General features: G+C 43.9%; 1 protein-coding gene across 3 annotated transcripts in view; it reads right to left on the bottom strand.

The window, feature by feature from the left end:
* Arnt2 (aryl hydrocarbon receptor nuclear translocator 2) overlaps positions 1-20,605 on the bottom strand; it is a 163,779-nt gene that overhangs the window by 123,724 nt on the left and 19,450 nt on the right. The window contains exon 1 of one of the 3 annotated variants that reach the window (XM_031387231.1): positions 1,375-1,500. The exons of the other annotated variants lie outside the window; for them this stretch is intronic. The gene's annotated coding sequence lies outside the window, so the exon portion shown is untranslated. Of the gene's footprint in view, positions 1-1,374; positions 1,501-20,605 lie in introns of those variants that run through there. 3 annotated transcript variants of the gene reach the window in all.

Genomic DNA, 20,605 nt, shown 5'->3' on the forward strand with positions numbered 1-20,605 from the left:
CCCAAAAAAACCTTGGTCACCTGATCCTCCTACACTGAATGGGCAGAGAATTCTCGAGGAAGAAGAAAACCATGGCTGGGCTGGTTGCAAGTTTACATGTCCTGTGTCACAGGAGCTTGGGCTAGGACCTGTTGCCAAGAATAAGTACATCTACAGCTTCCTGTACCTGTCGTCTCAGAGGAGCAAAGGTCCTGAAGAATCTGGCACTGCTCTCAGTTTCCCTATCCACACTCCAAGGAACCAGATTAACCAGATATCCTTCCTTTGCTCAGGTTGCTGTCTGCTTGGAACATAAGCACCATTTGCAAAACCTATTTTGAGCCACAGACTGTGCTACAAGCCAAATGGCAGTCAGAGATTTTTAAAGACCAAATCACGACTGAGCATGAAGCTGGCTGGGCATTTCACATTGAATGCAACTGTCAATGAGAGAAGAAGCCCTGTGCTTTGGTGATGCCAGGGAAGGTTCCAGAAGACTTCCTGAAGGAGGCTACCCCAAGGACAAACTATTTGCTCACCACGGAAGCACAGCAGGAGAACTTCTCTCCAGAATGCAGTCCTTCGATGGCTTCACAATGTCCAGGCACACCCCATTTCAACCACCTTCGAAGGATACCCCTTCTTGTTCACTTTCAGTCATTGTGAAACTTTCTGAAAACCTTTGAGCCCAAGTACTACTTTCAACTGATTCAGTTATCCCCCACATTCAATGTGAATCTTTAGAAATGACCTGTGCTCAGGGTCACTCATCATAACTGATGGCCAAGACAGAAACAAATATCAGCAGCACCCCCAGCAAGATCAACCCCCGCTGCAAGGATTCCCCAAGAAACACCTGCTTGCCATCTCCTAGATAGTGCTGTGACCTGCTGTGCACACACCAGAACATCAGCCCAGACTAAGAGTGATTCAGGCTTCACTCTTAGTATCTGGGTATCATCTGGCCCACGGTGCAGTATCCAGCTACATATTATTCCTCATTTCAGATCCAGCCATGCTGTGTTGGATTCCTATAAAACTGAGCAGGCAGGAATAGCCTGCGAAAATTCGAAACTTGAGAGTACTAAGATGAAAGCAAGAAGAGGAAATAAAAAATAGACATTCTGTTTTCCTCCTCACTGATTTCATGGAAATCCACCTAGGAGAAAGCAATCCTTCATCTTCACATGGAGAAAACTAATCACATGCAAACTTTCACAATACAGATACATGGAATATTTTCACGATCATTCAAATAAATAAAAAGCCGAAAGGTTCTCTCTACGGGTGGGAGAAGAGGAAGGAGGCATCTAAGAAAAGGAAATGCTCCCTCCACACCCATCTTTCCCAGAGCGACACTCGTCACAGACACCACATCAAATGCTCCAGCCCTACCTTCTCAGAGGGTTGAACAAAGACCTTTCTTCCTTGGGAACAACACCTTCTTGGGAGGATATGCTGCCCGAGTAGAAAAAAATGCCAGAAACCTCTGGGAGCAAACGCACTGCATTTGTATTCTGCTCAGAAAATGTCATCACAGATCTGTTTACCTTAACTGTGGACCATGATTCAGCCGTGACAACTGTCTTGCATACTGATCAATTTATTTGCAGCAAAATTTCCAGCGTTAACTGCTTAGGTTCTGAAAAACTGGATGCTTGGATTTCTTGTGCAGCTGCGACACATAAAGGAGAGATCTAAGCTTGTTACCAAAACATTTCTGTGAGAGACTATAAAGGATTTTTCTTGAAGTGTGGGCAAGGGAGGGTCCTTTCCTGTTCTGGATAGAAGGCAGAGCTCATGATTCCTACTGGGCTTCCTCAGGGTGGGATGTTTGTAGCACAATGCACAGAAATATAATGTAGCAGAGAGTAGAGGACTCTGCATCCACGTTTTTTTTTTTTTTTTTTTTTTTTTTTTGGTCAGGCTTTAACCAGCTGTGTGACCCTCTGGAAGACAAACCCATTCCACAGGCAGGATAAGCCAGGCTCTGCCGTAGGGAAGGAGGGACACAAACAGGAAGAATGTATCATTGGGGTCAGGAAGGGAGGGAGGGGCCCAGCCCTGATCTCTCTGCAATCTATCATCCTAGACTGGACTCTGAGCCCGTCCTAGTAGGCAGGCCTTACTTTTGGGGACAAGAAACAGATTCCATGTAGACTGGGGAGACCTCCCTCTTCTACTAGCAATGGCGTCACTGGTCCATCCTGTCTCCACAGGCCCCACTGTGCACTGGAACACTGGTGTCAGGATACAGGTTCCCATCAGTGGTCATGCCCAGAAACTCTAGCCTCCTTTACCTCCCTTCTGGCTAAAGGCCCCATGTCTCTGTGCTAAACTTTAATTTTTTATTAAAAAAATTTGTTTCTTACAACATATTTTGATCATGTTTTCCTCTCTCCCAACTCCTCAGACTCCATCTACCTTCCTACTCACCCAACTTAATGATCATTTTCTCTCCAAAAATAAAACAAAACAAAAAAAAAAGAAAATCAAAACAAACAACAAATAAGACAAAAAGTACCAAATGAAACAACACACATACACACACACGTACACACACACAAACACACACACACATGTACACACACACACACACACACACGTACACACACACAAACACACATACACAGAGTCCATTATGTGTTAGTCAGCTACTCTAGGGCAATGGGCCTGCCATAGAGTGTGGTTGATGTATCTAGTAACCCTCCACTAGAGAAAACTAATTTTTGCTTCCCCAAGCAGGTATAAATTGCAAATAGCTTCTTGGTTAGGGGTAGGACTTGATGTCCATTTCCCCTTCTCAGTGTGAGATTTTGTCTGTTTTGAACCTGTGTAGGATTTGTGTGTGTTGTCACAGACTCTGTGCTTTTCTATATGTACCATCAGTCCTGTTGTGCCTGGAGGAAGACCAACAGTCTTACTGCCCAGGCACTGAAGGCCTCCTGAGAGCTAGAGACCTTCAGATGAACGCTGGGGTTACTGGCCATGTAGAAGATGGGCCAGGACAGCTTGTGGTGAAGTCATAAAGTCCATAGGAAAGATAGTCACCACGAGGGGCTCCTTACTGGCTGGTTTTATGTGTCAACTTGACACAGGTTAGAGTTATCACAGAGAAGGGAGTTTCAGTTGGGGAAGTGCCTCCATGAGATCCAGCTGTGGGGCATTTTCTCAATTGCCCCTTGTGGGTGGTGCCATCTCTGGGCTGGAAGTCTTGGGTTCTATAAGAGAGCAGGCTGAGCAAGCCAGAGAAGCAAGTCAGTAAAGAAACATCCCTCCATGGCCTCTGCATCAGCTCCTGCTTCCTGACCTGCTTGAGATCCAGTCTTGACTTCCTTTGGTGATAAGCAGCAATGTGGAAGTAAGCTCAATAAACCCTTTCCTCCCCAACTTGCTTTTTGGTCATGATGTTTGTGCAGGAATAGAAACCCTGACTAAGACAGGCTCCAAGGGAGGCTGGATTAAAACCCAGGCTGAGGTTTACCAAGGCATGAGCCTAGAAGGAGGAGAAAACACAGGGTGGGGTAACTGGTGGAAGGCCTTGCCATGGTCTCAAAGCTCTGCTTCTGCATACTCAGAAAAGGCAAGTGAGGCAAAATTCAGAAGCTATGAGGAAAAAAACCCATTCAAGGCAGAGTCTGTCAACCTGGAGTATAATCTTTGAAGAAGAAGAAATGAAGCTATCTTCAAACACCTAAGGGGACCTTGTTGAAGGAAGCACAAGAAACCATTTCTCTACTTTGGAGTTTTCCTCATGACGATGACAAGGGTAGGGGACAGAAGGAATGATTGGATGCACACAGCCTGTCAAGAGATAGTCTGAGGCTGACCAGAAACCAAACGAGTGAACATGTCTGACATAAAGAGAAAAGCTAATAAATTATGGAATAGCCAGACAGATGAAAGTCACTCAGCCATTAAATATCATGCTTCAAAGAATAATCTTACAGGAAAGTGCTAGAGTGAGTAGATAGAGCGGGCTACAGAATATTACATCAGATTATTGTTCAGGGATCCCTCAAGTCCAGCTTCAACCCCTCTGCCTGCCCCAAGCCCACTTGCCAGCTTTAGCTTCTGAGTCGTGGCTTGAATGGTGAATGTGCCTGAAGGGCCTACATGAGATTCTAGAGTTTACTTTCTCTTGTTTAAAAAAAAAAAAGAGGGGAACACACCTCCTTCTTCCCGTCCTTTATTTTCATTGAGATTGGGACATCTCTGGTTACTATCAAATATTTCCACTAGCTCACTAGGACTCTTCCCCTCTGGGCTGGCCTTCTGAGGACATCTTGTCACCTGCTGTGAGCTGATCTAAAGTCTGTGGTGTGGGATACGATAGAGACTTTAAGAGGTGAGGACTAGTGGAGAGAAACTGCATCATTGACAGGGTGTGCCCTTGATGGGAATATTAGGACCTGTATTGTGTAGACTTTTTTGTCAATTGGACACAAGCTAGAGTAGTATGGAAGGAAGGAACCTGAATTGAGAGAATGCCTCCACCTGTGCAATGTGGCACAAACATGCTTCCATCTCCCATTCTTACTTATGGGGCAGGAGAGAAGGCTGGGTAGGTAAGAACCCTTGTTGCTTTTGCAAAGGGTAGGAGATCAGTTTCCAGCACCCTCATCAGGCAGCTCACAACCACCTGTGACTTCAGATACAGGTCATCTGATATCTTTTCTGGACTTCAGGACACTGACATGCATATGTTCATACAGATGCACAGGTGTACTCACAAACTTAAAAACAAACAAACAAACAAACAAACAAAACCCCCAAACCAAACCAAACCAAACAAACAAACAAAACACCAGGCAGCTCAGGGCTACAAAGACACCCAGCATCACCCCTGCCTCACCCCTGCCCCCCTGTGTGGGGGCAGCAGGTACCACTACCATGAACAAATGTGTGATGGAGAGATGGGAAAGACAGAAAACATACAGTGGGTCAGTAGGATAGTATACAACAGCATGGAGCTTATGCAGAGACTTGGCCCTGCAACCTGCAGCTGGCCTCAGGATGCCCCTGGCTCCAGGAAACAACAGAGACCGAGATATGGAAAGACTCACTTTTGGCCTTGGACCTCCTCAAAGAACCACCATGGTCTGCAATGCCACTTAAGGGAGCCATGTTTGTGTCTACAGTCCATGCTGCTGCCCCAGGACATGATGAAGCCTGAGATGAATGTGGCCCTATACAGTCTGTACTGCTAACTGATGACTTATTGATGTCCTTGGGCTTTGCTCCATGAGGGAGCAGGGCAGGGCACATGGATGTGAGTGGCATGTGTTGCCTGAGGCCAAGTTGAGGCTCATGGTCCATGCAGCCTCTGAGAGCCATGAATGAGTCCTGACATGGTCAGTGCCTGTGTTGATGGCCAGGACCTGGCTGCTGCCTGAAGCCATGTTAATGTGTTTGTGTGGTAGTGACAGCCAGTCTGTCCCTCTTCTGCCACAAGGCCTCTCTCAGTTGATAGCTTCTGGTGGAAGAGAGGGTGCCAGCGAGAAAGATTCATCCTCCCTTGGCAGGGGGGTGGTGCTGGCCACTAGGAATTTGACCATGCTCCAGTGAGTATATGGACTTTCTCCCTTTCTTGTTGGTTTGTTTATTTGTTTGTTTGTTTTTCAGCTCCGGGCAGGGGGAGGGGGATGGGGAGGAGACGTCAAGGGGGAGGATGCTCGGAGACGGGAAGACTGAGAGGTGAACATGATCAGGTGCATGATGTGAGATTCCCAAATGAATAATCAATAAAAAAGATAAACACCAAGTGAACAGTACAACCATTAAGAGAGAAAAGATCAGCTCACTACCATCACAGACTGTAATGCTCTTTTTAAGCAAAGATGCACATAGAAACAGAGATAAAAATGTAAAGTAGAATTAAAAAGTATGTCATTATTACAATGTCTGTTTGGGATTATTTTTGTAAACAACCTTAAGAATAAACAATCTTTAGGATGTCATTCCCTTATTTGTTTGTTTAGAGAGTCCATCTTTCAAGGAAAGGTCTTTTGGGGGGCTTTTCATGTCTCTTCCAGGATAAGCTAACAATCATTTGTCAAGCTAATTATACAAAGGATACCCAAGAAGTAAAACCTCCAACATCACATTATAGTAAACCATTGTCATCGCAGAGATAATTGAGAAGACAGAGAGAAAAAGAAAAGTAGAATATACTAGGGAACTATAAAGTAGCCCCAATATGCTCTGCTTGTTCATAAAACTCAGCTGCAAACACATCCATTAAACATCATAACTGGTATCATAGTAAATATAAGGACATGTAGCTGGGCAGAGCCAGATACCACTGTTCCTTACACAGAAATACACATGTTTGCAATGTGAATACCACTAATAAATGACAATAATAATTGTATCAATACTCATGCCTGTTACAATGTCAGATTGTCATTCAAAAACTGTAGCATCTGGCTTCAGCCTGGATCACAGTCACATAATGAAGCTTCACAATCAGCATTAAGTCAAAATGAATTAATTCAATGCACATCCAATAGACTGTGAGGCACCAGGATGCTGGAATCTGGAGGCAGGCTGAGTAGGAATGTGAATCATAGGTGAGGGAGTGTCACAGGAGCCAGCAGGTAAGAAATCCTGTGGCCATCCACAGCTGAGCTAACTTGCTATCTAGAGAAGGGGGTGTGCTGGGAAGATACAAGTCAGACAGAAAGACAAAGTGTTTATTGAGTTCCAAAGAAGTGTCAAGACTGAGCAGGCCCAGAAGCCCTAGCACCAAGGTTGTGTAAGTGACAGTGTTACTCCCATGTTCAAGGGGAGATGGGTGCTTAGTATAATATGATTAGGATATACTGCAGTTAGTTAGCTGTGCATGATAAACAGTCTGAATATTGCACAATCCAAACACTCAGGAAGCATAAGAGATGGGAAGAAAAGACTACCAAGAGAGACAAGGAAGGAGAGGCTACAGGAAAGACAGGCTGGGGATTCATGGTCAAGATCAAAGAGATGTTGCCACCAGATTAAAAATTAGGGCCAACAGTAAGAGTACCCAGAAAGGTGTGTCACACACCTTCTAGGAATGATTGTGACTATCAGCCTACCTTTATGGGATTCTGTGATCAAAAGTGCACAGGGGAGGGTGGCTGCTGCTGAGAATGACTGGGATTAACCAAGAGAAGTGGCTGAAAAAGCAGGTTTTTGAGGTTCTAATACTAAAGAAGGTCCCAGAAAGGACTGTGCAGTCTCAGCCACCCCTGCCACTCAGGAAGTAGTAACTGGGCAGACAATGAATGACCCTTCTCAGGAGGCACTGTGTATTAACTATTGGAGCTTCAGGTTACTGAACAGTGAGAACAAAAACAAACAAACAGAAAAAGGAAATTCACAAACCATAAGGGAATGTGAAGCCCAGGCTAACGGACCTTGGGAAAAGGTGATGGAGAGTCCTGAGTCATCATTCAGAGAAATAGAGGATGAAGAGTGTGAAGGCCCAGAGTTGTGTGGCTCACATAGCATGGCCACACAGGTCACTGGATGTCTGTGAACGCCAAAGCATCATGGAATCCTGAGAAGTGGGGGTTTCAATGACAACCATAGGCTTGAGATGACAAGGACCTGTCCGACTCTGGTGTTGACCTGGACTTACAAATCTAGGTGTCACCCCTCAGGGATAGGACTTGGAAAATGTAAAGGCTGGGGTCTGGAGAGACAGCCTAGTAGTTAACAGAACTTACTACTTTTGTAGAGGATCTGAGTTAGGTTCCCATGCCAAGCTAGATGGCTCACATTTACCTTTCACTCCAGCTCCAGAGGGATCGGACACACTTGTGACCTCTACCAACACATGGATGCACACACAATTACAAAAATAAATATAAATCTCTTGTAGTTTTTTAAGAAAAAAGAAAGGAGAAGATGGCTCTGAACACGTTCATCTGTCCTGGCCCCACCCACCTTCCACCAGGACTACAGAAAGGTTCAAGAGAAATCTCCACAAAGGACAACCTTTTTACCTATTGTTATGGTAAAGCACCACTGTCAACTTGACTAGAATTACATCACCTAACAGTCACAGTCTGGACTTGTCTGTGAAGGCCATAACAAGAAGGGTAGACAGGACCCAAATGTGAGACCCCATGGGCTACTAGTGTGTCCTGAATAAAAAGAAAAAAAGAGGAAGTGACCTGAGCCCCAGCACTCTCTTCTGTCCCTAAGTTGCTTCTGTCAAGCATTTTGTCACAGGGTGAACAGCAATGAATGAGCTGTCCTCACTGGAGCTGAGGGCTCCAGTCTACCCATTTCCTCCCCTCTCCTCTCATCCTGTTCCCTCCTTCTCTGCCCCACCCCACCCCACTTTTCACTTCCTGCTTCTTCTCTCTTGCTGGCTGCTGCCTCTGCTCCTTGGCCACCCCGTGCTCCCCTGGGTCATCTGCTGGCTGCTGCCTCTGCTCCTTGGCCACTCCGTGCTCCCCTTGGTCATTTGCTGGCTGCTGCCTCTGCTCCTTGGCCACCCCGTGCTCCCCTTGGTCATTTGCTGGCTGCTGCCTCTGCTCTTTGGCCACCCCCTGTGCTCCCCTGGGTCATTTGCTCCCTGCCTCCTTACTGAGTGCTCTCCCATCTTTGGACCTCTGAACATCTCTGATTCTTATGCTTGGCTTTTTCCTTCCCTCCAACAAAGGCATCAAGGAGCACACACTCGGGCCTTCCCAGTCTTCTTTCCCAGGTCACTCTCCTGTGCCTTCATCCCTCTTGCTTCTGGTTTCAAGTCTGCCACACAGCCATGTGCTGCTGTTCAACTCCCTGTACAGATGAATGTCAATAAAAAAACTTGCACAGGAAGATAGTAAGAAAAGCAAATTTGTTTTTCTCACATTATTCAACTAGAAAAAGGCTTCAATATAGAAATATTATAAAGCCAGAAAAACAGCATATCATGCCATAAGCTAAGCACAATTCTCCCCAGAAAATGCCTTTTCTAAAAAGGAAATGGAAATTAACATTTCCCCTGTTTACACAACAATTGATTAAGTAAATCACATATCCTTCCACAATATGAAATTCTCTTCAGGAAGTCTTATGAAGTAAAGTGGTTTCCTTGTTGAATATATTCCTTGATGAATACATTCATCCATCATTCAACAAAAACGTTTTGTGTTAAATTTTAAACAGTGAATTACTCTACAAATATAAAATATGCAAAATAGTAAAACTGTTTACATGCAAAGCATTAGAATGGCGTTTCTTGTTAGAGTTGCTAAGGTATTTCTGTTAGACTCTGGCACTACACATCAAATGAGATCTCTCTTCCATGGCTCAATTTCTGCTTGGCACCTGTACTTTGACATAAAGTATCCTCCACAGGCTCATGTGTTTGAACACTTGGTCCCCACTTGGTGGTACTGTTTTGGGAGGACGTGGAACTTTAGGAGGTAGAACCTCCTTGGAAGAAGTGGGTTGTTGTGGTTAGACTTAAAGTTTCATAACCCAGGTTAAGGTTCCTGCCTAATATTTGCAGCCTTTGCTACCCAGATGTGAGGTGTTAAGTTTCATCTGTATTCTTCTATCACCATGAAGCCACCTGCCACTACGCCTCCACTGCCATTATAAACTATATCCCACCAAACTGAGGCAAAGGAAACCCTGCCTCCTTTCAGTTGCTTTTGTCAGATGTTTCATCACAGGGACAAGGAGCAACACAAAACCTAAGGCTTGAAGGGAGATCGGAACTGTGGGCTGCCTGTGAGTACAGGACACTGGGGCAGGTGCTTCTGAGAAACATATTGCAGTTGCAAATGGGGGTGCAGAATGGAGAGATGTCCATTCTGGAAATGCTAGTGTCTTAGTTAGGGTTTTACTGCTGGAAACAGACACCATTTAATAGGGGCTGGCTTACAGAGGTTCAGAGGTTCAGTTCAGTACCATGAAGGTGGGAACATGGCAGCATCAAGGCAGGCATAGCACAGGAGGAGCTGAAAGTTCTACATCTTCATCTGAAGGCTGCTAGTGGAAGACTGACTTCCAGGCAGCTAGGATGAGGATCTTAAAGGCCACGCCCACAGTGACACACCTATTCCAACAGGGCCACACCTCCAAATAGTATTACTCCCCCACCCAAGCATGTTCAAACCATGACAGCTGGATATCCCACCAAGGCCTTGGCTCAAACATGAGATTCACTTCAGCCCGGACTACTTCATGAGCAGTTTTCTGTGAAATCAGCAAGCTGTCAGGCCTTGGGCAGCTCTCATTTTTGCAGCATGGATCATATATAAATAAGTGAGTGTGGATGTATTCTGCCCTAGTAATACTGAGACTTGAATTTCATGTACAATTTGAATATCATGAAATATTCTTCTGGTATCACTTTATATCCATCTGAAAATGTAAACACGCTTCTTGGCACATGGGACATTAAACAACAACAGCCAGGAGTAGTACAGATGTGGCCCACTCCTATAACTCCCCAACCTCTGCTCTAAGCCTAGACCTAAGAAAGTCTAGATACAGAGACGGGACCTCTACCTGGAATTCATTGATTCATTGGTATTGCCCTCCCCCTATTTATATAGATCCAGATGGAGCACTGTGCAGGTCTGCCCATCCCATCAAAGTCCACACCCATCAGAGACAGCCATAGATTGGGAAACAGATGGTACATTTTTACCTATTGAGAAAAGCCCCCCTGATCTTGGAAGCTGAGATCTCAGGAAAGAGCAACAATAACAGCTGGCCAGGGAGTGAGATCCTATCTAGGACAGTGGTCAGTTTCTTCAGGCATTACAGGAGGGAAGGGAACCTGGCATAACACATCTAGCTTTGTCCCAGAAGCAAAGGAGGAGAGGCCAGAGGCAGTGACCATTGAATATTTATCTTTTCATTTCAACATGCTACCCCATCTGAAGATCCCAAAATAGGAGAATCCCTGAAGAAGTTCAAAGATACAGTCACTCTGAGTATCAAAATGGCAACCAGGAAGACAGAAACAGCTAGTGATGGCCACCCAAGTAGAAGACAGGCAAATTAAAGAAGTCTGTCGGTGCTGCAGAAGCAGCTGCTTCAGTATGGATGCCACCAGGAAGGTTGAGAAGCAGCCAAGGCAGGTGCTGACAGGGACCTTGACAAGATGAGGCAGTCCTCTGTCCAGGAAGCCCGAGGTCAAAACTCTCAAGGAAGAGAAAAAGAAGCAAACAACAGATATGGGTCTAGACCCACTGGTGATGACCTCTAACCGCGATGTCTATTCCTATTCCCCCTCTCCCCACCTACAATACACAGGCCTAGAATAGGTGTAGGTCAGAGTGTATGGCAGCCAACTTTGGGACCCAGATTGCAACCTCCCAGTTACTGGGATTTCACAAGGGCAGGCATTAGTGGGAACATGGGCTTGAGAATAGTTTGACCTTTGAAGGCAGCATGGGGATCTGATTCTACCTAACAAGGACACAAGCATAAACAATGATGATCGGTTCTTCTTCCTGTCATTTCCAGAAATACCCCTGGGAAGGACATGCAGAGAGGGAAGGCAGTGGCTTCTCAGGGACAATTTCAGTTCAGGGGATCTTGTTTTAGTTATGAGTTTAATAGGTGTGGCTGCAGTCAAAAGTAGCTGGTTTTTTCATCTTAAAAACTGCACCTCATAAGTACCCCAGCTATGATTTGTGGGGGATCACAATGACTGGGATTCTGATCCTAGAATGTGAAAGCCCGTCTGGTAGGGAAACCCCTTGAGCAGGGCTGGGGATGGGAATGAGTGGCTTAGCACTGTAGACCAGCACTGTCCAGACAGAGTTTAGCCTGGGGCAAGAATAGCAGAGAACACAGGTGGGTCTAAAGACACCCGCTCATTGGTTCCCTTCTCTGACACATGCAGTCTGCTGCATACAGCTGCGTTTAGTGGTGGGGAGGGTGTTGATATGGGATTATGGTCCTTTATCCCTATATTATATGTTAGGTATTATTTTCTTAAGTCACTAAACCAGAAGAGACTACCACAGGAGAAAACTTCTGATGCCAAGCCAATACCCCTTGAGGATTGGGTAGATCCCAGAGTCAGAAAGGAATGAAAAGGCCTCAAGATCCTGAGGTTTTAAGCAACTTAAACTAAAGCTGGACATACGCATCTACATTGGCTTCAGCAGATGACGGATATGGAAGAAGGGGGGTAGAGAAATTCCCCATCCAATCCCAATGTACCTTATTCCTAGTACTTCCTTCCATGTGCCCCTAACTAGGAAGCTCCTAAACCTATGTTTGCAGGCCCCATGACTCATTCATAACTGAGAAGTCCTGGGCTGTTGGGATTAATCCCGTCTCTAGTCTCTCTGCTCCCCTCCTGGTTAGTTTAACTTGCTAAGGCCATCTCTAGTCTCTCTGCAGTTTATCTTCCTAACCCTATCTCTAGACTCTCAGCTCCCATCTTGGTTAGTTTATCTTCCTAACCTTATCTCTAGACTCTCAGCTCCCTTCCTGGTTAGTTTAACTTGCTAACCCCATCTCTAGTCTCTCTGCTCCCATCCTGGTTAGTTTCATTTTCCAATTCAGGACAGCCTAGAAACACTTGAAAGCCAATTGAGGGACTGCCGGGATCAGATTGGCCTGTGGCCATGTGTGTGAAGGTTAATACAATGACTGATGGTTGATACAGAAGAGCTGCCTCACTATGGGCAGTACCATCCCTAGGTGATACTAGGCTGTATAACAAAGCTAGCTGAGCATGAGCCAGTGAGTGAGCCTGTAAATGGTGCCTCATCTTGCTTCTGCTCTGGGTTCCTGCCCTGACTTTCAGCTATGTTAGAAGTGTAAGCTGACATAAACCCTTTCCTCCACTAAGTTGCTTTTAGTCATTGTGTTTATCACATCAACAGGGAAGCGAACTAGAAACCTCTCCAGGGGTCAGAGACGAGGTGTAATATCCCAACCCTCAACTCCTGCCAAGGCCTACCTGGTAATCAGTTCCCATCCCCAAGTTACCAGAGTACCAGCCACTAGCCATATAGTTGGCTTACAAAATCATAACCCTCTAAAAAAGCCAAAGGAAACTGGAAAACCAAGTACATATTTAATAGCATAACTGGAACATATTTAATAGCACACAATAGAACAGTTGGAATAGCAGTGTCCATCCATTGTTCTACAAAGTTGCTCATTTCCTGTTTCTTTCTGATGCTTCCTTGAAAGGAGTCCTAGACTACAGAGGGAGTATGCTAAGAATAAAGGATCTTCCAGTAAATCGATGTTGGTGGCTGTGTGTTGAAAGGCTAATACCTGTAGCCTTCTTTACATGTTTCTTCTCTTTCCTGCAGGGGGCAGGATTCACTCCTGTTAAATTAAAAACGCTGCTCCAGAAACCTTGGAAGACAAAACCTAGGTCCTATAGACTCCTCCTTAAAAACCTTCCTGTTGGGGGCTGGAGCCCTGTTGGCTGTTGGGGGTTAAGAGCACTGACTGATCTTCCGAAGATCCTGAGTTCAAATCCCAGCAACCACATGGTGGCTCACAACCATCTGTAATGAAATCTGATGCCCTCTTCTGGTATGTCTGAAGACAGCTACAGTGTACTTACATATAATAAATAAATCTAAAACAAAAACAAAACCTTCCTGTTCTTCAGCATCAGTTTCCACACTGTTGCTGGGAACCATGAGAGCCCTGAGATAATATCCTGCCCCAGCTAATTGAGAACCCTGAGATTAACATCCTGCCTGACAATCACAAGGATCCGGCTTGGCCCTGAAAAAAGAACATTCATAGAAATCCACCCCCTCCCCACCTGTCACCCTGGAGCTCAACCCCAGAAGATTTTGTAACCTTCCATCTCCCTCCTTCCTCTCCCCCTCCCCTCCAAGATTTTTGCTTTAAATATGCTCTGCTCCACTAAGTAAATGACTCTTGACAAGCAATGCTTCCTTGAGTCCTGTCTTCTCTCTCACCCGTTCTTATTCCAGGTTGTGGTCCTCCTCGCTCTCCCGAATAACTTGGCCTGCAGGTCAGGTCACACTGTGGTGGTAGTTATAAGCACCGGAGGTAGTTCCCACTCAGGCACTGTGTAAAACTACAAGTGACACTGTGGCTAAGAACAGACCAGAAATGCTACAACCATGTCGCTGTGCTGCCCAGGTAGCTGGGTGCTAGTCTGATATCTTCAGTATGTAGATTATACATCACCTCCCCCCACACACACACTTATCAGGTGATGTCAGTGACATGGTTAGTAATGACAGCATGTCCGGGCTTGGAGGAACATGGATGATGCTCTCAGCAATTCCCTCCAAAGCTCCCTCGACTCTGAGCTGTGTGTGAAAGTTCTCAGAATTCCTTACACTGTTCCTTACACTGAGCTTTCCACAGGCTGATTAACTGGTTAGAACTTCAGTGATTTAGAGCCTAATTAGAATTTATATTAGGCTGTTTACCCACTCTGTGTCTAACCTAACATCCTTATGACTATGAGGTAAAACCTTTTGGAACTTACTACCTTAACAGACCAGTGGCCTCTACCCACCAAAGGGTTAAGAATATCTTGCGACAGCATCTGAGGCCTACAGCACAGACTTCCCCACTTTGCTATGACTGCCTACCCAATGTTTTCACCAATGCATTTGAAGTGTGTTGATTCATGTTTGTCTTTGTTCTGTTACTATAAAACCACGATGAAACTGCTACCATGTTGGAACATGGAATTCAGAGCAAATTAAATCTGTGTTCGTGAGTCATGGTCATACATATCTGACTCCAAAATAAGCTCCTCCCTTAGAGAAGAATGCTTTATTTCTTGAGTCATCAGAGCAGACATCATGGTAGGGTAGTCTAATACAAAAGCAATGAGGCCTATGAACCAAGGAACAATTCAAATGTCTTCATAAAAGCAGATGAGAGACACTAGACACAGTTGCGTAAGCCTCGGCCAGCCCAGAGCTACAGAAGTCTGGCTTCTTGGGTTAGCACACCTGCTAACTCCACTGCTTCATCCTGCCTCTCTCAGTTAATGACCTTGTCACCCCAAATGTAAGTCACATACAATATAATCTAATCCAATAACTTGTGTTGATGCTGTGGACTGAATTGTGCCTCACCAAATACACATGTTGAAACCTTAACCTCTAAAATGGTGCAGTGGGAGAAGAGGTGACCAGGTCTAGATAAGGTCATTAGAGTGGGACCCCATAATGGGCTTAGTGAGCTTATGAGGTTAGAAGCCCACATGGGGTTAGAAGAGGAAGGTGTTTGTCTAGAAAACAGGAAGACAGCCATAACTAGTGACTGAACTGATTGGCACCTTGATCCTAGACTTCCCAGCCTCCAAACCAAGAGAAACTAAATCTCTGTGCTTTTACACTTACCATGTATGGCAATTTGCTATGACAGTTTGAGCTGAGGAGTCCATGGATATGTTTAGGATGCGAAATGTATTCTCTAAATAAAATAGTGTAATGAAACCAATGACAGAATCATCTTTCTTGTTCACGAACCCCAGTTTAAGAGGAAAGTTCAATAAAAGGTGATAAACTATTTATTCAGCTCCTATACTCCTGAGGCCCCTTCATTTTCCTGTGCTAGCCTTCATGGAAAGGGGAAACTGAGAAGTTGCATCTTGCTTTAAATGCTCATGGTGACCTATAGATCTTGTAACTGCTGTTACATTTATCCTATTAAGAAAATACCTTATGAGCTGGAGAGATGCCTCAGCAGTTAAGAGAAATGGCTGCTCTTCTAGAGGATCCAGGTATGGGTCCCAGCACCTATATTATGGCTCATAACCATCTGTAACTCCAGTATGAGGGGATCCAACAATCTTTTGTGGACTCTGTAGATATTGTGTGCACATAATACATGGACATACATGAAGGAAAAACACTTGAACACATAAAATAAAAGTTATAAAAATTAAAAATACTACATTAGAGCTGGAATTGCTGGTCATGGTAGAGAATCCTAGGTCTGGCCCAAATGTTATATATACTATAAACTACATACTATATACTACACATGCACACACAAAAATACACACACACACACACACCAATATGGTGAAATCCAATGCTGTTCCAGCTTTACTCAGAACAGATCACGGTATGGCTAAATCATAACCAGTAATTCACATTTAACAAAAAGCACAGGCTTTGAGCGTCTTCTATACTCAGTCCAAAAGACAACAAGCAACCAGTCTAGTTTTCTTTCCTCTTTACCTACATACTCAATAAATGGTGGTTTAATAAGTGCTTAACTCAGTTGAGCACTGTGGTCAGTCTCAGGGGTCATACAGGGAGTAGATATAAACTTGGCACTCAGAGGTAGCCCTGCCTGTGCTCTTCTGAAGAAGTGGTTATTGTGGAGGAGAGCAGTACTCAGACATACCCTCCCAGTTTTCAGAGACAGCGCAACTACACAGGAAGCTGTGCTGGCAGAATCAGCAAGTCAGCTATGTGCTTCTAATGTCAAAGACCACATAGCACTTCAGGCTCCTGAGAACGCACTCTTGGTGAGGGGGTTTCCAGAAGTGGTTAACTGAGAATGTAGGTCTACCCTGAATGTAGTTAGCATCACCTCTGGGTGGGGGTCCTGAACTGAATAAAAGGAGAAGGGGCTGAGCACCAGCATTCACCTCTCTTCTCCTTCCTCTGGGGACACAGTGTGACCAGCTGTCTCTCACTCCTGACACCACAGGTAGAGCTGATCCTGCAAGCACACCTTCCTCACAATGAGGGACTATAATACAGTCAGGTTAACAATGAAGATGAGTGTGCACAGAGGCTATCTCCTCAGTAAGGAAAACTCTGCAAAAGCAGGATGCAAACCAATAATCGGCCCGAACCTGTGACACTCAAAAGCATCTTATCCCTGCTGTACTGTCTGCCCCATGCCCTCCTCCCTTCTAGTGACAACACTGAGATCCTTATTTGATGCATGTTCCTCATTCTTGGCCTGTGTGATTCAGATGAGTCTGCCCCCAGGACAGCTCCCCACAACATGCCCAAATTGAACTACTCAGAAATGTGACTCTGACCAAAGACTGGTCCAAGGGTGTCACTTGACGCTCCTATCTAGGACAGCTGCTGGGTTTCCCAATGGTAAGACAACGCTGGGCTTCAACCAGGACAGACCATGGCAGAGAGTAAAACTAGCATGAGGAGGTGGGCCAAGCCAAATGCCTATCTAAGCATCAAGTTTTATGGTTTTATGGCAAATTATTCCATGATATTCTTCTCAACCCTCCACTTTCTCTCCCCACCCCTCTCTCTCTCTCTCTCATACACACACACACATCTAAACTTGCATATTCAATAAATATGAACTGCTTCTGCAATATTTACAGAATACCACTACTAATATGGATAGAAATTAGTAATCTCACTAATATGTCAGATTTTAACATATCTCTTAGTATATTTCTAGCCATGCAACATTTCCATATTTCTTTTATTCCAGTAATGGACAGCAGTACCACCTGGCCCATAGGGGACCTGTTCCTACACCCCCAGTTCAGGTCAACAGAGGACCTGTTCCTACACTCCCAGTGCAGACCAACAGGGGATCTGTTCCCCCAGAAGCATGCAGAGCACTCAACCCCACATATGCTATTTTCCTACATACATAGCTATGATTAGTTCAACCTATAAATCAGGCACAATAAGAGAGCAGCAATAACTATTAAAAACAGAACAATTTTAACAGCATACTGTCATAAAGCTTACTTAAAACTTGCAAATTGATGATTTCTGGAAAATTTCATTTACTATTTTCAGACCCTGCTGATCCTTAATAAATGCAGAAAACAAAGCTGTGGGTGAGTAGACCACTGTTCACACAGCTTAACACTGAGAAAGACACCCACAACCTAGAAAAAAGACAGATGTGCACTTATCTCAATATCAAAGAAAAGGACATTGGCACAACCACTCCTGTGACTCAGAATGACATAAGTGTCCTTAGCATGAAGGATGTGTTCTGAGTTGTCCTCATATGGCCAGTGCTCAGATGATGAAAATGTGTGTTTAACCACTTGTGAACCAGTTTCAGATCAAGGATGGTAGTGATGACCGCAGCAGTATCCCCTGCCGTGGGCTGTGAGGTGCTGAAATAAACAGGCTACATGCACCATCTCATCGACACACACAGCTCTTCTGTGACCTAAGGATCATCACACACATTTTACAGATAACGAAGTAAAAGTACAAGGCTGAGGAACATGTGTGAAGTCACACATGGCGAAGTGAAATAAGGCATGTAAACCGACAAACATATGAAACAAAAGACAATGCTTCTAGGCACATGAAACAAAATGCAACACATAATGTAGGATTACAGTCTCTTTAAATACATTTTATTTTATAATAAAGTACAGAACCAAAAATGTTGGAAACTATAAATAAACAAAAGGTTGTACAATAAAGTATGACTTTCAGGGCTGGGGAGTTGGCTCAGTAAGTACAGAGCTTCCTGGACAAGCATGAGGATCTGAGTTCAGATCTCCCTTACCATCATAATAGCTGGACATGGTGGTGCACATGTATAACATGAAAGAGAACAGGACAGAGACAGCCAGATCCCAGAAGCTCACTGGCCAGCCAGTCTAGCTAAAGAGGTAATCTGGAAGTCCAGTGAGAGACCCTGTCTCAAAAAACATGATGGAGAGAAACAGAGAAAAACACCCAGCATTGATGTCTGGCCTCTACACAAGCACACACAGCCAAGCACATACACATTATACAACACACACACACACACACAGAAAAAGACAACTTGTCCATGCACAAGTAAATGCAAATAAATTTTAAAATTATAATACAACTAGGATTATCATACATAATTTACTTGTTTAAGTTATAAATCATGAAGATTTTTTCCATCAATAAAAATAAAATGATACTACTCTAATGCCTAATTGGCAAGCCATTAAAAATATTGTATATTCAAGCCAGGTATAGTGGTACAAGGGTATAGACTCAGGTACTCACGAAGCCAGTGAGGTCACTTGAGCACAGGAACCCAAGAACAGCAAAAACAAGCACAGTAAGGCCCAGTCTCAAAAAATAAAATACTGTAAAGAAGCCATGCAATTGAAAGAGAGCAAGGTGGGGTACATGGCGGGGTTTGGAGAGAAGAAAGGGAGGGGTAAATGCTGAAACTATAGTCTCTTTTTTTTTAGAAAAATATTGTAGGGCCTGGAGTGTGATGATTAGGATTAAATAATTAGGTAATGGCTTAGTTAAGAAAGCTTCCTGCTCTTCGGGAGAACCTGAGTTTGGTGCACAGCACTCATATTGGGTGGATTACTCTCCAGCTCTAGGAGAGCTGACATGCTCTTCTGGCCTCTGAAGATGCTCAGGCACAGGTGACATCCACTCATAGACACACACACACACACACACACACACACACACACACACACACACACACACAAATAAAAACATAAATGTTTTGAAATATTGCATATGCAAGCCATTATGGGCTTGCCTTGTCCTTGTGGACATTTAGACTCAGTTACTTGTGACTGTTAGATTCTTTCTGCCTTCATAAACAACACTGCAAAATAGTTTCCTCAAGACATTATTTGTAACTGTGGTTATTGCCTTAAAATCAATGAGCACACCTGAGTTCCTGAATCACCATCTGTACACTCAACATTACCAAAAGGCATTGATTTGGCTCCTACCACCAGCAAAACACACAGACTTCCCAGCCATTCCAAGATCACTATGACCCATAAAACTGCACTTGTTTTGGCTTTAATGTCATCAGTTGTTAATGAACCTAAGTGGGGTTATATGAGATATACCTTTTATTACTTTTTGAATTATCTATTTCTGTATTTTAGTATGATTCTTTGAGATTTGGTTTCTTCTAATTGTTTTACAAACACACTCATACACACATGCTTATATATATATATATATACATATATATATATATATATATATATACAAACACATATATATGAAAGCTTGATGTTAAATAGTTTTAAAATATTTTCCCATTGCCATTTAAGATAGCCTAAATGGAGCTTTAAAATATAATTTGTGAAAAAAATAAGACACATCAAGGAATGAGAATTTATACAAATTTCCTCCTTTAGAAATAAAATATCTACACAACTGAAGTCAAAAGTAGAATCCAAAACATACTTTAAACATCTCTTAACAACCACAACCTATGTTTAATCTGACATTTTGCTTTCTAATGTATAAATTTTAGTCCATTAGTAGGGAGTATTTACATATATAAACTTATTTCTAGTTCTTCTCATTTGGGACCTATTTTCCCAGGTCTTCCCCCCACCCCTAAATTGTTTGTGTTGTGTTGACAAAAAGGAGTTACAGACTTCACTCTGAGATTGGCTGCCCTACTAATTTAGTGGTGATTTATTTGCACTAATGATTACTCTAGAGGTATTATTATGCACACTACAGAAAAAGGTAGCAGTCTGGAAGCACACAGCTTCCCCTCTGGCCATGAAATACAGTACATGCTGTTGTTATTGATAGCCAAGGCATATCTATTTTTATTTCTTGTGTTCATCACCATCTTCACCCATCCCTCTTTCTTGTATCTAAAGCTTCCCAATGAGGTCACTGCTCATATTCTCAAGTGGAACCTTTAGAATCTCATTTAAAGGCCTATGGTTCTTCCCAGTGAGGTCACTGCTCATGCTCTC

The sequence above is a fragment of the Mastomys coucha genome, unplaced genomic scaffold, assembly GCF_008632895.1.
Source record: "Mastomys coucha isolate ucsf_1 unplaced genomic scaffold, UCSF_Mcou_1 pScaffold21, whole genome shotgun sequence".
NCBI lineage: Eukaryota > Metazoa > Chordata > Mammalia > Rodentia > Muridae > Mastomys > Mastomys coucha.